We start from the raw sequence: 5,668 nt of genomic DNA, 5'->3' as shown, positions 1-5,668 counted from the left end.
TGTTTCACTGAAGATTTCTACCAAACAGTTAAAGAATACAACAATTTTATATAATCTCTTCCAGAATATAAAAGTATGCAAAACATTTTCCAACACATTCTATAAGGCTAGTATCAACATGATATCAAAACCAGACAAGGACAGTACAAAATAAAAAGGAAAGAAAGAGGAAAAACATCTACAGACCAGTATCTCCATGAACTTACACATAAAAACTGTCAACAAAATATTAGAAAATTGAATCCAGAAAGGTATAAAAAAAGCATCATTACCAAGTGAAATCTATAACGGGTATGGAAGACTGCTTCAACATTTGAAAATCAATCAATTTAATTCACCATATCTGTAAGCTGAAAAAGAAAAATCAAGTGACATATCAATTGACAAAGAAAAAGCATTTTAGAAAATCCAACATTAATTAATGATAAAAACTCTAAGCATATTAGTAATAAAGTGGAATTACCTCAACCTGATGAAGAGCATCTACCAAAATTTCCAGCTATCACCATGCATCAAGAGTGAAAGACTGCCTCCAACATAAATCACATGCTGGGCCACAAAGCAAACCTTGGTAGATTTAAGAAAATTGAAATAATATGAAGCATCTTTTATGACCACAACACTATGAGATTAAAAATCAACTACAAGAAAAAAAAAAACAGAAAAAACACAACCACATGGAGGCTGAATAATATGTTACTAAACAGCCAATGGATCACTGAAGAAATCAAAGAGGAAGTTAAAAAAAAAAACCTAGAGACAAGTGAAAATGAAAACAAGATGATCTAAAACCTATGGGGCACACTAAAAGCAGTTCTAAGAGGGAAGTTTATAGTGATACAAACTTACCTTGGGAACAAGAAAAATCTCAAATGAACAACCTAAACTTACACTTAAAGCAAGTAGAGAAAGAAGAACAAACAAAACCCCGTTAGTAGAAGGAAAGAAATCATAAAGATCAGAGCAGAAATAAATGAAAGACAGACTAAGAAAAATCAATGAACCCCAAAACTGATTGTTTGAAAAGATAAATAAAATTGATAAACCTTTATCCAGAATCATCAAAAAAAGGGAGAGGGCCCAAATCAATAAAATCAGAATTGAAAAATAGTTACTACAACCAGCACCACAGAAATACAGAGAATCATAAGAGACTATTATGATCAACTATACACTGATAGAACGGGAAACCTAAAAGAAATGGACAAATTCTTAGAAAGGTACAATCTCCTAAGACTGAATCAGAAAGAAATAGAAAGTATGAACAGACTAATTACCAGGACGGAAATTGAATCAGTAATTTAAAAACTCCCAACAAGCAAAAGTCCAGGATTATATATATATATATATATATATATATAACTGAATCACTTTGCTGGACACCTGAAAGTAACACAATATTGTAAATCAAATATACTTCAATAGAAATAAATTAATTAAAAACAGAGTGGGCTACCTGGGTTCTTCAGTGGGGCTAATGGCTGACTCTGGGAGGGCTCACGCTAAGGAGTACTTCCCAGAACTTCTGCTGCCAGTGTCCTTGTCCTCATGGTGAGACAGAGCCACCTACCACCTCTGCAGGAGACCCTCCAATACTAGCAGCCTCAAGACATTCAGAAGACAATATTAAAGGGAATCATTAACAGCCTGTTACAAGAATGGAAAAGTCCATGAACAAAAGATTATCTTAGAGCATATTTTATACTTTTACAGAATCCTCAATTTAATAACACATCTACATATGTCATCTATGCTCACTTGCTACAACAGATAGCTATGTTAGTGGAAGTTGACCATCATTTCCTAGTTCACTGGTTTAAAAAATTATCCCAGAAGAGGTTCAAACAATTGGTAGAGAGATTGCTGCAGTTTATTTCTTTACACCTGTTTCCTGCAAAGCCTGAAGAATTTCCACCTATATCAAAGTGTTCCTGGTGGATCCCATCATCATCTAAAATGTTGGCTTTACTTAATACTGCAAACAATTTGGTTCTTCCTCCCCTTATTCCTTATACTGATTTCTATAATTCTACATTGGATCATATTGATCTCATGGAAGAATACCACACCTGGCAGAGCTTTGGAAATTCTCACAGCAAAGTCTGGTGGATAAAGTATCTAGAAGAGAGAGACCTGATATGAATATGTTATTTCTAAATATGAAAGTAAGGTGGACATATCTGGTCAGCGATTCTCTTGATGAGTTAACCCGGAAAAGAGCAGACTTGCAAAAGAAGTTGAAAGTTACCTTTGTAGGGGAAGTTGGTTTGGGTACAGGTGGCTTGACTAAAGAATGGTTCCTTCTTCTAATTCGACAAATTTTTCATCCAGATTATGGCATGTTTACGTATCATAAGGATTCATACTGCCATTGGTTTAGCAGCTTTAAATGTGACAACTATTCTGGATTCCGATTGGTTGGAATTCTTATGGGACTAGCTGTTTATAACAGCATTGCTTTGGATATTCGTTTCCCCCGCTGCTGCTACAAGAAATTATTGAGCCCTCCCATCATTCCTAATGACCAAAATACGCCAGTAGGCATCTGCAGTGTTACCACTGATGACCTGAGTCAAATTATGCCTGAGTTGGCCCATGGATTAAGTGAACTCCTGTCATATGAAGGCAATGTTGAAGAAGATTTCTATTCAATATTTCAGGTGTTTCAAGAAGAATTCAGAATAATTAAGTCCTATAATTTAAAGCCAGGTGGTGATAAAATTCCAGTTACCAATCAAAATAGGAAAGAATATGTACAGCTTTATATTGACTTTCTTCTCAACAAATCCATCTATAAGCAGTTTGCTGCATTTTATTATGGATTTCACAGTGTGTGTGCTTCAAATTTCCTAATGCTTCTTCATCCAGAAGAGGTTGAAATTCTGGTCTGTGGAAGTCCTGAACTGGATATGCACGCCCTGCAGACAAGAATTCAGTATGATGGCTATGCAAAAACCGACTTGACTATACAATACTTTTGGGATATTGTGCTTGGATTTCCTCTTGACCTTCAAAAGAAGTTGCTACATTTTACCACAGGAAGTGACAGAGTACCTGTAGAAGGAATGGCTGACTTGAACTTTAAAATCTCAAAGAATGAAACTTCAACTAACTGGTTGCCTGTGGCCCACACCTGCTTCAATCAACTTTGCCTTCCCCCCTACAAGAACAAAAAGGACCTGAAACAGAAATTGATTATTGGAATTTCAAATTCAGAAGGTTTTGGACTTGAGTAACCTAGAAGACTTGAAATATATTTTATATGTAGCATTCACTTCCCTCTCATTGTGCCTTTAAGCTTTTCATGTTTCTGTCTCAAAACACCTTGACAAAACTCACCAACTTTAAAATACTGATTTTTTAAAAATCAAATATGAAGTATGTTCAGTAGAGGCATGGTTTTCTAAAACTACAACACTGCTTGAGTGAGAAAAAGACCAGATGGCAGAGACAGGTGTGGGTCCAGTCCCTCTTTTTTATAACACTTTATCATTCTCCATAAGTAGTTTGTCACAGGTGTTCCACTGGGAAAGCATTGTGCAGTAAAGAATGCACTGATGACAAAATGGAGACCAGTGGCAGCTTGTGTGCTGCTAGCACACCGTAGCAACACAGATAGCTACATTTTCATTAATGTAAGGCATGTAGCCATATTTTCATATAGCGGTTAAACAACAGTATAATTGCAAATGCAATTTACAGGGTTTTTTGATATACTGGCTTTCGTTCTCTAAGATTCTTTTCAACCATTGCTGAAAAGCATGTAAATAACGACATAATAGCCTGAGAATAATGGGATTTTGATAGTGCCATTTATTGCTAAAGATTTATTTTTACAAAGTAAATTCAGGGTTTTAGATGTGTATACAGCTTTTACAAATCAATAAAGATGATTGTATAAGGGTGTAAAAAGAAACAGTGAAAAACTGAATATTTTCCCTCTAAAATTGGGATAAGGTGAGGATGTCTGTACTCACTACTTTTATTAAACTAGAAGTTCTAGTCAGTGCAATAGGGTGAGAAAAACATTAAAGAAATAAATTGGCTCTATTTCCATATGATATGATTGTTTACATCAAAAATCTCAAGGAATATACAAAAAAATTCTTAGAACTATTAAGAGATTTCAACACAGTTGCAAGATTTATGAGTGACACATAAAAATCAATTATATTTGTATATACTAAGAAGCAATCCCACTACTGGGTATATACCCAGAGAAAACCATAACTCAGAAAGATACATGCACCCCAATGTTCATTGCAGCACTATTTACAATAGTCAGGTCATGGAAGCAACCTAAATGCCCATCGACAGATGAATGGATAAAGAAGATGTGGTACATATATACAGTGGAATATTACTCAGCCATACAAAGGAATGAAATGGAGTCATTTATAGAGACATGGATAGACATAGAGACTGTCATACAGAGTGAAGTAAGTCAGAAAGAGAAAAACAAATATCATATATTAATGCATATATGTGGAATCTAGAAAAATGGTACAGATGAACCTGTTTGCAAGGCAGAAATAGAGACACAGACGTAGAGAACAAACATATGGGCACCAAGGGGGAAAAGGGGTATGGAATGAATTGGAAGATTGATGACAAATACACACTAATATGTATAAAATAGATAACTAATGAGAATCCACTGTATAGCACAGGGGGCTCCACTTCGTTGTACAGTAGAAACTAATGCAACATTGTAAAACAACTATATCCCTATTTAAAAAAAAATTAAAAATCAAAAGAAACATGTAGAAATCAAATTTTTCTTAAAAAAATTACAATTGTTCCCCCAAAATAAAATACTCAGGTATAACTGTAATAATACATGTAAATGACTTTTATCCTAAAAATCACAAAATGTTGATGAAAGAAATCAAAGAAGACCCTAATGGATTCATGATTTACAATTCACGTTCATGGATTGTAACACTGGACATTATAAAGATGTCAATTCTCTTTAAATTGTTCTATAGGTTTAACACAATTCTGTAAAAAAAAAAATGTGTCAAAGACATACTTGATCTTAGCCAATTTATACATTGTCCATATATACAGAGACTGACATTTTATCAGTATTTACAGGCATAAATTTTCACAATTTAACTCTCTTAATATCATTAAATTTCTTCTCCCATTTCACATTGATATGGTCTAAAAATTACTTTTAATTAACCTTTTGCTGGGTAGAAAGTGTTAAATGTCATTTGGTATTAAGAAGCCTATAGATTTTGACTGATTTCCAATTGACAGCATTTAAAAAACTGTTATATAATATTTTCAATGCATAGATTTGTACACTTATTTCTTCAGTTTTTTAATTTAACAATAGTATGATTTACAAAAATGGGAGAGAGTTGTGAGCACTGAGAAGGTCCTTAGTTTTATTCCCAGCTTCAGATAGCAAATCTTGCAGTCATCTTCATGTGCTTTTATTCCACAGATCCTAAAGCTGTTTATTTTTAAATGTTTAGAATCACGTCTTCTTCTGATCTTTAAAACTCACAATGATTAGGGAATCTAGATTTTGAAATAAAGTACGTCCAAAAATATGTCAATGACATTAAATAAAATCTGAAACTGAGTTTTTTAGGACGACATCTCCTTACTCAGATAAGGATTTACTTCATTTTTTTTTCTCCCTGTATTTGGTAGA

The 5,668-nt window shown here is 33.8% G+C and overlaps 1 pseudogene; it reads left to right on the top strand.

Moving 5' to 3' along the window:
* The first annotated feature begins 1,621 nt into the window (after positions 1-1,621).
* LOC137224475 (probable E3 ubiquitin-protein ligase HECTD2 pseudogene) lies at positions 1,622-3,502 on the top strand (annotated as a pseudogene).
* Positions 3,503-5,668: the final 2,166 nt, after the last annotated feature.

This window comes from Pseudorca crassidens, chromosome 5, assembly GCF_039906515.1.
Source record: "Pseudorca crassidens isolate mPseCra1 chromosome 5, mPseCra1.hap1, whole genome shotgun sequence".
Lineage (NCBI taxonomy): Eukaryota > Metazoa > Chordata > Mammalia > Artiodactyla > Delphinidae > Pseudorca > Pseudorca crassidens.
The sequence above is the reverse complement of the archived record's forward strand: the minus strand, read 5'-3'. Positions and strand labels throughout refer to the sequence as shown.